The following is a 12,551-nucleotide window of genomic DNA, read 5'->3' as shown; positions in this document are numbered from 1 at the left end:
GATATATTTTTATAATATTATATATAATAAAATATATATTAATAGAATATATTATATATTTATATTTAAATTATTAATATATTTGTATTATATATAGTATATATATTGATGTAATATAACAAACAAATAAATATAAACTACACTATATTATATAGTGTATATTATATATAATATATATTTACATATATTCTATATTATAGTATGTAATATATATATTATATATTTAAATTATTGATATAAATTTGTGTTATATATAATATACATATTTATGTATAAAATATATTTTATTAAATATTATATTGTAAATATCTATTATATACATAAATATTTAATATAAAAATAATATTTAATATATAATATTTAAGTAAACAAGACTTTATATTCCTAACAGGTTATCAAGCACTAGTACTTAGAACTTCTTTAACATTCCAACAAGTTATCAAATATACATGCTCACAATTTTTTTTAAATAACTTTTTTCTTATCAACGAAACAGAATTTATAATTTTCAAGGGATATTGGCCATCGAAAACATTGGGCAGCGCACCGAATAATCGAGCGCCACCCGTGTTTTGGGTGGCACAACGAAATAGTATTTAAAGCAGGATAAGGCTCCATGAGAGGTGTGGATTATGTGATGGGACGAGGTGAGGTTGAGGAATGTGTTTGCACGTGGTTGTCGCACAGGAGACGAGACATGTGTAGGGGAGAGAAGAGAAGGAATGATTTCCCCCACAAAAACGATAAGACCCACATACCAAAACACATTTCTCTCATTACCGACTGCAACATGCCACTATTTAAACCCAAATGAACCTCTCTCTCTCTCTCTCTCTCTCTCTCTCTAAACACAACTTTTGAGCTATTTCAAGCCAAAGGAACCTGTCTCTCTCTTTTTAAAGACAAAGAAACTCTCTCTCTCTCTCTCTAAACTACATTATTTAAAGACAAAAGGAACCCCTCTCTCTCTCTCTAAAAACTACATAATAAACACACAACTTTTGAAGGTAGAAGAAGAGGGGTGGACATTATTTAATATTCTAAACAAAAGATTACATGCAATAACCTGTTCCTGTTTTCGAAACAAGCAACCCAACCCAACAACCCAATCCGATTTAACACATCCAACCAAACAAACACCGCTGCTCCCATATATTGTATGATACGAAACGTGCATACATTAGAGTGATTTATGTACGGACCCGAAAATATTTTCTAAATATGAAATGCTCTATTGAAAGTAAAAATTACAAACAGGGCGGTGTGTTTTGTTTTTTTTTTTTTAAAAAAAAATTACCTCTCAGTCCAAAGACATCCTTGGGTGGAATTTTAAATTTTAAGCTTGGGGCACTGCCCTCCTAAAAATAAAAATTTAAAAAAATAAAAATAAAATTTAAGCCGAGGATGCAATCATCTTACCGAGAGACAATTTTAGAAAAAAATAAAAAATATATTGTTGACCCATCTTCTTGTAATTTTTTCATATAAATGGATCATTTTGTATTTTTAAATAAAAATTGGGATCACGAGAATAAAAAAGGATTCTATCCATAGAGATAAGGTAAGGGAGAGCATATTTCCTAAATATGAGACCACCCTTAAACAAGGAGTCCTTTCCATAAGCATTGTCATATGGAAACAAGCATTTCTTAAATAAAGGGTATTCATATTTTCTTGGGAGGAATTTTAGTATCTCTTATTATTATTATTATATTGAATGTTAACTTTAGTTATTTTTATTAGGAAAAATTGTCAAAATACTTATAAGAGATATCTTACTTTGACATTTTGCCCATTTGCGACTATTCTAACTCATGATCATGTGTCTCTTTATTAGTATTTTGACATTCAATCAAAGGACATGGTAGAATGCTAAATCATCGATCCCTCATAGGTATTTAGATAAATTTTTCTTTTTATTAAGAAAAAGTATACAATAAGATTATTTACTTTTAATACAAAGATGTCATGACTCTTGTTTCGATGTAAAATTCGATTGTTGATGGTATATCATTGAATTGATACAAAATCCAAAATAAAATTTCTTGAACTTTGTAATACACACCCAAGTTGTCGAGTTTCACATCCAATAGCTAAGATTGATTGTGGCATCCATGTAGTAAAAACTAAATGGCCTTGTAGTATACAACTCCTTTTATTAATATATACATCAGTCAACATACATTTACTCAAAAAATTGTTTGGCAAGCGAATGTACGTTCATGTTGCATTCTTCATGACAATGACTGTAGTGTTCTCCCCATCCCTTGTTATGTCCATAATCTGAAAAAAATTGGATTGGATCTCTATGGCACATTTCACTCCACCACTTGTTAACTCCTCCCTAGTAGTTTTCTACCAATTTTTTACCTTCTAATTTGGCCTTTGCCTTCTCTTCACTGGTATTAGAGCTACCTACCAGACCTGAAAAGGATAAGAACAAATGAGCATTGTAATCTCTAATCAGGCATAGGCCTCCAGTCCTGCCTAGGTCCCGGTTCCCAAGGGAAGTCCAATTAAAATTTAATTTAGTTTTTTTCTTGTGGGGGAGGTATCCATTGATTTACTGTGTTCTTTTCACCCAATTATTTTATTTATCCATGATCAACAAAGCTGTATTAAGGATGCACCACAACCTTACCCATTGCTTTATTCAATGAAAAAGAGAGCTCTACTAAGGATGCAGCAGACCTTTACCCATTGCTTTTGTTTACACGTGATTCTAAGACTAACTACACTAATCAAAGTTTGATCTGTTTGAGATTGTATCCAAACTTAATATTTAAATAGTTGAGAGAGTGGGGTCTCATCACATTCAGATCTATGAAGAAATTAGCTTTACAAGACCTATTCTTTACGAATATGTGGCCGAGCTGACTTAGGTGGTGTGAAACCTGAAAGAAACAAAATAAAGAGAAAACAAGATTGAAAAGGAAACAAGCAATGTAAATTTACTAAAAGAATAAGGATGAAATTCCATGAAAGAAAAGATGAATACTAATTAAACTAAAAAATCTAATGAAAAGAAACAAGAGAAACAAAGGAAAGCAAGAATAACAAATTTACTAAGCAAATGAAACTAAATATCTGAAGAAAATAGTAAAAAATAAAAAAAATAAGGTACAAACAATAGAAAGAACCTGGAAGGCTGGGCTTTAGGAGTTGGGTCCATATCAGAAGGAGAAGATTAAGCCATTGCTCTTTGATCTTTGAGGTTAGTTAGGAGTTGGGTCCATATCAGAAGGAGAAGATTAAGCCATTGCTCTTTGATCTTTGAGGTTAGGATCCTAAATGATTAACTGCACTTCGGGAAAGAGAGTGATGCCGAGGAATTTCATATCTAAGGCTTTGAATAACTAAATAGGCATTTTTTTCAATCTCTGAAGTTGGTTTGAGCAGGATCCTAGAACTAGGGTTTTAATGGCTTAAGTCTAGGGTTTGTAGGCTACATGTTTCTATAATTAGGGATTAGGTTTAGAGTTTCTATTCGTATTGAGATCTTGGTGAAAATCGGCTGGAAAAGTTCTTTTTATAGGAAAAAACTACCACAAAACAGGAAGTTGGCAATATGCGCCATTCCAGAGGTGACACTTGGCCATGCCCCACTGTGTAGCGTAGAAGTTTAATGCCGATTTTTCTAGGATTTTGATTATGATGATATTAACTTGTCAATTTTGATCAGAAAATTTTGGTTTGAAGACCTTCAAATATTTTCTCTCCAACTTGCATAGGAGCTTGCCTATTTTAGTTAGTTTGGGGTCACTAGGAAATATTTGGCTTACTGAAATGGGGTATTTAGGATCGGTTAAAGGAATATTTTGGGCTGGACTATGGTTTGGGCATAACTATGGTTTAGTGTGTCCTATAGTGTACTGGAATAGTGTGTCTAGGGCTTTAGAATCCATAAATAAAATTGAATTCAGAGGGGTTGTCAATAGTTTCTCCTCTTTGGCATCCTCTATCCTTTGAGGGACAGGATATGGCAAAGAAGTAGACACTCGAGACTACTTAGAACCAATGGTCAAAGAATGGTTGTCCCATCAGATCCATTGGCATATTAATTGCCATTCTATCTTAGCCTACTATTCAGGACCACGCCTGAGCGTTCTCTCAGATGTTGACATAATATATGTGGGGATTGCTGCATGGGTTCCATTATGCCACTATTTGTAACTTTTGAAATCTGAAATGAAATGAAGTTAAATGAATATAAATTTATCTTTATCTCAAATCCTTTTACTCTTTTGCACCGAAAGCTTCCTAGGGCTCAAAGGTCGAAAGTTTGAGGGAGTTTGGTTTTAGCAAAGATTTCTAATGAAGGCTTCTAATAACTTCGGAGGTGCTTAAGAAGGTCTAAAGATAAATCAATATGAAGGTTTTGCTTAGGTTTTCCCTTCCCCATTGCACTTTCAATTCTCTGGATCAAGCAATTTCTTAGAACTCGGATTTGAAATATGAATGACGGGACTATGCCATCATTTTCCAGGCAGATCCAACTCCTTTAGGTTTTAAAATATTTTAGAAAATTTTGAAAAACAAGGAGAAGTTTTTAGAAACACATATTGATACTAGGTTACCCTTTTTAAATCAAAAAAATTAAAGTTTTTGAAATGACAACATAGAATTTCGAAAGCATCTAAATTAGAGCTACCCCTGTATTTGGAGTTTTGGAAATTTAAAATTATAAAAATAAGAATTAAAAATTAAATTTAAGAAATTAGGAATTAAGAAAGCTGAAATGAAAAGAACATTTTGAAAGGAGGAGATTTTATGAAAAATGACTTACTTAACGGTTTAAGCACATACAACCATGGAGCCTTCTAAGCAGTTTAATGTCATGTAGTGATGGACATGGAAATCTTCATTAAGGGGTTTATTTTGTAAAATTTTCCTGTTTTAAAATTTCTAATAGTTTGCTACCGAATTGAACTCCTAGAAGCTAAATTTTGGAAAACGTTTTCAGTGTTGTTCTTTAAAGCTGTGATTGATTAACTAATTTTCCATGAGCTAAACTGACCTTGACTGAAACTTTTGGGACTAAAAACCGCCAGGTATTCTCTTGTCCTTAGAATTCTAGTTCTATGTCTCAATCTAAAGAAAGATACCTCAAGGTCTTTGAACGAACTGTCTCGGAAGATGTCGACGCTCTTCTTAGTGTTTGGGATCTCCTTGGGTTTCCAATTTTGTTTTCCTCCGAACTCACCAAAATCCGTCAATTCTGAGAGAGAGAAGTCTTGAACTTGATCCTTTGATGGTTATGGCAAATATAATCATAATGGAGCCCATTTTAGCAACCAGTAAACAAGTGTCGTGGTAATCAACCCTTTCTTTTTAAGTAAAACCCTTAGCTACAATTTACTTCTCTAATTGCCCCTCGGAGTTCAGTTTCTTTTTAAGACCCACTTACAACCTGTAGCTCTCTGGTTAGGTGGTACTAACTCCCAAACATTGTTTTACTTAATGGAATTCATTTCATCTTCCATGTTGTCCCTCCATTGTGTTAATTAGGTGTAATTTATGGCTTCTTAGTATGTAATGGGCTCATGATCGGGTTCCTCACTTATTCTTTCGTAAACCTCACTTGGGTAAGTGAAAAAATCGGGTAGTCTTTTTATTCTTTGACTCCTTTTAGGTCGGTTCAAATGTATGGTTGAACTCCTTATTTGCTTGTCCTTTCTTTCTCATAAAAAACCACTCGTTTATTACTCACTCTTCCCTCAAGGAATTCATCATCAAACAAATGTCAATCACAACTTTCGAGTACATTTCTCTTGGATAAGTCTAATATTTACCATGAGTTGGATAACCAATGAAACACATTTAATGGTCTTATGCCCAAGTTTAGCTCTATTTTATGAAGGGATCTAGACAAGTGTTGAACAAGCTCAAACTTTGAAGTGCTTAATAAAATGATATGAAGTTGATGCTTCCGTCTTAGTGGGAGTCTAGTTGAGGATGTATGTATTGTTCGCAAAATCGCCCGATCTAACCGCTAACCGCCCGTTTAGATTGGAACCGGCTAGTGGCCGATTCCGATTTTGGACGGTTAGGGTGATCAACTGGTATTTAAAAAAAAAAATCAAAAAAATATATATAAATTCTCAAAAATAAGGAATTTGAGTTGTAATGTATTTTTAAGTATTATTTACATTATGGTAAAGCTTAAAAATTGTTTTGGTGATTAATACTCGTTTTTATATTTTCTCAAACTTTTAAAATTTTTTAAAAATAGCCATTGGAAAATATAAAATGGGTTAAAATCCACTTTTTCATTAATTTTCAACTTCGTTTGAATGTGTTTTGTTTTAATCATTCTTTTATATGCTTTTCATATTTTAGTAGATTTTTTTTTTTTTCTACACTTTTTTTACTGCTCGAGACTTGCCCGATTAGGGCGGTTGAATCAGCCGGTTTACCGGTTAGGCCGGTTAAACCGCTTCCATGCCCATGTCCGATTTACCATTCCGGTTCGATTTTGCGAACACAAGATGTATGTGACAGTCACCTCTCCCCAAAACTCCAATCCAAGTTTGACAGTTCATGTTCTATCCCGCACCATTTCTCTTAGGGTTCTATACCTTCTTTTAGCAACCCCATTTTGTTCGGGAGAATAAAGCATGATAGTTTGGTGTATAGTGTCATTTTTTATACAGTCATAAAAAGCATGGGATGTATACTCACCACCTCAGTCCGAACCAAGGTTCTTAATTTTGTTACCTACTTGGTTTTTAACCTCGGCCTTATATTCTATGAATGTTATTAAATTTTTTATTTTGGAGGAGATACGCATGGCAATACCAGGAGTGATCATCAATGAATATAATAAATATATCATGTCTTTTTAAGGCCACACTCATAGGACCGCATATATCAGAGTGATTTAATTCGAACAGGCTCGTAGTCCTTTAAACATTGTTATGGGATTTTTTAATCATTTTTCCTTGTCTACATCGCTCACACTTAATTTGAAAATAGACAGCCTCACACTTATTTTGAAAATCCACATCATCTTCTGAAAAAGATCATCGCTCATTAATCTTTCCATTCTTGATTTACTGTTATGATCCAATCTTAAATTCCAAAGTAATAATATAATCGTCATAGCCTAGATTGTTCCTTTTAGTTTCCTCCCATGCATGTGTGTGAGTGTCAGGCTTAACATTCTTAAAAGACCAGAATCAAGACACTACGTATGGATCCCAATCATCACATCAAAAGTCACAAACATAGTTAGCAAGTCGCACTGAAAATAACGACCTTTTCAAAAAGGCGTCATTTTGTTGTAATACATTTTAAACTGTATTATTTAGAAAATACAAGGAAAAATTCATTATTTTGATTAAAACATTAAAAACACGTTTTAATGACTTTAAAAAAACGGTTAAAAATTTTCTCATTTATTGCACCCAAAATATTTTTTTTTGGAAAGTTATATATCTTCTGTTCCAAAAAAACCGGTTTTTAAACTCATATCATCACCACAACCCATCAAATGGAACTATTATATGAGGCATATCAAGGGTAATGGCACGTGGAGTACAATAGTACTTTATGGAGCATGAAAATATTAATGGAGTCTAAGGGAAAAATGTTAGCATTATGACCCCTTGTAAAATATAACTTTTTAAGGTGATGGGCTGTTTATATGGGTCACAAAGTGCAGTAACTTTTCCAAATAAATACTTACCCAAATGTTAGGGAAATGGATTCAATTCAATGCATAGTCATTCGAGGTAGTGTAGAAATAGACATGCATGGAAGGAATGGCAATTGAACCAAGAAAAAGGAGAATTTACCTTACTATAAATGTACAAGAACAGTAAGAAACAACGAGCTAAAATTCACCAAAGGTACTCCTTGTGTGCTCCAAGATTGGCCACCAATACATACTCTATGGGTGTACAGATAATGAAACAAGGAAAGGGCTCTCTTCCTCTAACTATCTCTGCATGTTTCTCTCAAAACCACACGTTGGGATTTTCTCTTTTTAAAGGTTTATTAGAGTTCAAGAGATAATGGGTATTTATAGAGAGTAGCTAGGGTTCTTTAGTTGGCCTTTTGTTAGATTGAATTGAGATCACAAATTTTGAGCATTAAAAGCTTGGAGCGAGGCAAGATCTTAGTCATCGAACCTCGCATCTATCGATTATAGATGTGTGGTTGCAATCCTCCACCATATCCTCACATGAGTGAGGCAACTCCAAATTTTTCAAACTAATTAATTTTATAAAATCTCATTTTCCCTTACTTTTGGAATACTATAAGAAGATAAAATCATAAGGAGGGCAATACCCCTCAATTCTCTACAAAAATTATGCTCACTCTAAAACGAGTTTTTGTGGTGAAGTCGTTGGCTCCATTCTCATCAAAGGGTAGGGCCCAAACATTCCCTTAGACTTTACCTTTTTAGATAATGGGTTGGAGCCTACGTGGTAGTACCAACGGCTCTATGATGAAATCTCTTACTCCATTCTCACCAAAAGGTAGGGCTTAAATCCCCACTGACTTATCTTTTTACTTACCAAAAAAAATATGTTCCATTCTCACCAAAAGGTAGGGCCCAAATCCCCACTGACTTATCTTTTTACTTACCAAAAAAAATATGTTGAATTTGAAATGAAGGTATTTTCTCACTCAACACCTCATGCCCTCTACAAATGTGGTGCGTCATAACACACTTCATATCATAAACTCAATGTGAGTAATGAGAGATTAACGCCTAATAAAGTTCTTTTGGATCTAAGCTCTCATTGGTTTAAAACTTATGATTTTAGGAAAAAAATGAAGGATCAAACTATCTACCCAGGCAACAATCCGAAAATTTCAAAAGCACCCTCAAGAGAGAAACGGGGGACGCCCACTTTTGTGGCTGACATCACCCACTAGGCTTATGTGAGGCTGACATCATCAGCCATGTGGACATTCCTTGTGAGGTCCATTGGCCATTTGGGCCTTATGGGACCTGTCTTTAGGCGAAATTGATCAAAAGAATTTATTTTAAGAGAATTTTACCTTAAAAAATTCCAAAAAAATATAAAAATTCCTAAAAGATAATCTCCAAAAGTCTCAAACCGATTATGAGGTGAAATATTACGCCCTGGCTCAAACCAATTATGAGGCGAACTCACCGACCCTGATCAAGAGAACCGTCAAACCCTTTTTGTTATAATGCCCCTTAAATCAAGCCTCATGCTTCAAGGTTTTGGTGCAGCTCCGAATTCCAGTTCGCACAAATCCAGTAGTCACATTTTTTGGGACTAAGAACTGTAGAAAATTTCAGTGTCAAGGCCCTAAAAGGCCACAACCCCAACAATATTCTCGAGCATATGTGTATCACATAGTAGCTAGTAGAATATTTTTAGCACTTTGATTCCGAGTTATCCAAATCATGTAGGAACCTCTTGTAACTTTTGTGGCATTGGATCTAGGTTCATGACGAGGATCTTGAGTAATGCGAGGTATCAGCCCTTTCTCATGAAGCACATAATCAACCTTCCTTCTCCACTCTAGGTAATTGGAGCAATTAAATTTCTCATTCTTAAGGAGCTCGGTCACAATAGCTTGCTGCCATGACCATGTACTTGAAGAACAACTTTAATACACTCCAAAACTCAACAAAAATGGACAAAGGAACCTCTTTTAGAGCTTGGTCATGATACCACTTGATAGTATAGGAAACCAAGATTAAGGTATAACTCTTGAAATTTACACTTAATTTTGGCAATACAACTTCAATTTTACATGCTTACAAGACATATGGCACTTTTTGCCTCAATTACAGCCACATAAAACCAAGTTACAACCACTAAAAAACCTTCCATGCACTCTTTACAATGAGGATACAACTTACTTTGGGTTCTTTGTAAAAATAAACCATGCAAGGAGATCAAGTATATACACTCATTACCAATGCTCTTGAAATTTTAGCACTATACAAAATTACAATGCAAAATTATAGATCAATTTTTAATACAAACACATGAAAATTTGATCTCCACATTACAAACACATAAATGCTCAAGTACTAAGTAACATGATCATGGGAAGCCTTAAAAAGCTCTTGGTGCCCAATTTATGGCCAAGGTCCTAGCTATATACTAGAGTGACATGTGAAGGTAAATATCACAGTTATGGCCAATTTTACACTATCAACACAACATGAAGAATTTGCATCTTGGATTTTTCACTTTTAATGGTGAAATAACCTTTCAAAAATGGTATCAAGCAAGTAGGAAAAATGGGGGAGAATATGGTGGCACAAAACTTCAAGATCTAGCTCGTAATCAAACGAGCATAGCTTGGAGTATCCCTTAGAAATTCTCCAAAATATTCTACCAATTATGTGATTTAATTGACTAATTCTGATCCCAAAATTCTCAGAAAGTCTGGTCAATTAAATCCTATAAAACTCGATGAAAATTCCCTCAAAAGATCAACACAATCAACTATAGATCACACCCTTAAAGACATAGATCAATCTTAGATATCAAAACCTCTTCAAGAAATGACATAGATCAATCTTAGATATCAAAACCTCTTCAAGAAACTAGGAGATAGAGATACCTTGCTATAAATGATGTTTTGCAATCATGGATTACTTCAAGGTTGAAGAAGATCTCACTCAAACTGAACACCACGATGCTTTCTGATAAATCTAAATTGATAGAGCTTTGATTAAGCTTTAATGGAGCTCAATTCAACTTTCTCTCACTAAGATCATCTAAGACCAACTCACTTTGCCTCACTTCATCTAACTAAATCTTACTTTAGAGAACAAGAGAGAGAGAGAAAGAGAGAGAGAGAGAGAACTAGCTTGGGGCACGCCACTCTAAAGAGAGAAAAGGGATGATTAAATGAAGTGGCATCGGTGTATTTGTAGGCTTAAGTATAAATATACTTTTGGATGAGTTAATCTTGGTCATTCATGTCAATCATCTATGGTATGAAGAGAGGATTGATCCTAGCCACTCATCCGCATCATGTCATCATGATGAGTGGATGAGATTTGACACCCTTGTTCTCCATAACAACCATAACACTTCAAATTTTCCTTTCTTAAAATTAATTACCAAATTCAAATTACTTCAATAATTGCCTATGTTTAATCAACTTAAGTAAATGAGAAACCATGCCTAGGGGCTTACCCTTATGGTAATCTGGAGCACATTCTAGAAATAATTTTGAATTTATATTTTCCCGTTTTTGTGAGCATGTTCAACCAATCACATGGTGCCACATAAGACAGGTGGTTATATGCATAATTCCACATGACCTTAGTGTTTCAACCATAAACCCTGTCTAATAGCTTTTGCACGTATGCATCTCACACATAAAATGTTTGCCAAAATTTCACTTTTGAATTTTCATAAAATCACCAAAATTCCCATCATAAAGAGCCTTTATATAACAATGTGACAAATGACAAGGGGCTCCCCAATGGGGTTGATATCTCCCCTATGTCAACTCCACATGGGCTAAGGTAGACACCTGATGGGCCCACCTGATCACCCATTGGCTATTTGGGTTTTCATGTGTGGGTTCTGTAGTCCTATTATCATTTGTTATTTCTTGAAAACAAATATAGAAATTCATATTTTTTGGCTCAACAAAATTCAAAAAAATCTCTAAAAATTTCTAAAAAATTATCAAAGCATTTTTCATCAAAATAACACATTATGGCACTATTTAAACTATATTAATAAGGGAAATTAGGATCTTATAGGGAATTAGGTATCAGAGCACTTCACTTGGCTAGACCAAGATCCAAAGCCACCTTCTCAGTATGACCTACAAACCCATGAGCTACAGTGCTAATCAGGGCCTAACACTTGATTTATCAAAGTCAAACCAACGTATGGCTTGGGATTCTCAAGTTGTAATGGATTATAAGTACACCCTCAATTGTATGCACTCAAACTAGATACGAGGGTTCCTCGCTCACTACATGTGTATATCTTTTTATAGTAAATCATCTGGAAGAGCAGCTTCCTAGTTGTGACTGTTCATGCACATGTTACACAAAGGTCACTTTATCAGGAATTTAGGCTTATGTCCTCTCTAAGCCATAATCTCTTTACACAAGGCTAAAAAGTACATAAATATCGAGCTTATATCTCAATTAATTATACACATATGCAATGCCCTGGCCATCACATAATCATGAGGCATAAAATAATAACTGACCTGATTAGAGGCAACCCTTGATTCTCTCAATGCTTTTCACCCATATAGATTTCCCTCATGACTCTCGGAGTTCCACGACTCTTGGTCCCTGTTAGCGTATTGATATACATTATTACTGATATATATCAGTGTCTGTATGGATACATATCTGTATGGGTGTATGGGTATATATCTCTTGGGTATATATCTCTTGATAAGATTAGGTGTCTAACATCTCTTGATTATGATAGTATTAATTAGTAATTATCAATAATTGTTGGTATCTATCCAGAACTGTTACTAGCCGTATATTTATATGGGGTCTTGTATATTCTTTATAAATTTAATATACAGAGAGTTCCCGCAATGTTCAGAGTTTCTCACATGGT

General features: G+C 34.2%; 1 long non-coding RNA gene across 3 annotated transcripts; it reads right to left on the bottom strand.

The window, feature by feature from the left end:
• Window positions 1–2,139: 2,139 nt before the first annotated feature.
• LOC148783837 (uncharacterized) lies at window positions 2,140–10,858 on the bottom strand. 3 transcript variants are annotated; one of them, XR_016054882.1, is made up of 3 exons: window positions 7,797–10,858; window positions 5,106–5,218; window positions 2,140–2,424 (listed from the first exon to the last, which is right to left on the bottom strand). It is a non-coding gene; the product is annotated as an uncharacterized LOC148783837 (long non-coding RNA). The 3 variants fall into 3 exon arrangements; XR_016054881.1 differs by lacking the exon at window positions 5,106–5,218 and adding an exon at window positions 2,848–2,894; XR_016054880.1 differs by lacking the exon at window positions 5,106–5,218.
• Window positions 10,859–12,551: the final 1,693 nt, after the last annotated feature.

The sequence above is a fragment of the Amborella trichopoda genome, chromosome 1 (genome assembly GCF_054954075.1).
Source record: "Amborella trichopoda isolate Santa Cruz 75 chromosome 1, AtrichopodaSantaCruz75HAP2 v2.0, whole genome shotgun sequence".
Lineage (NCBI taxonomy): Eukaryota > Viridiplantae > Streptophyta > Magnoliopsida > Amborellales > Amborellaceae > Amborella > Amborella trichopoda.
The sequence above is the reverse complement of the archived record's forward strand: the minus strand, read 5'-3'. Positions and strand labels throughout refer to the sequence as shown.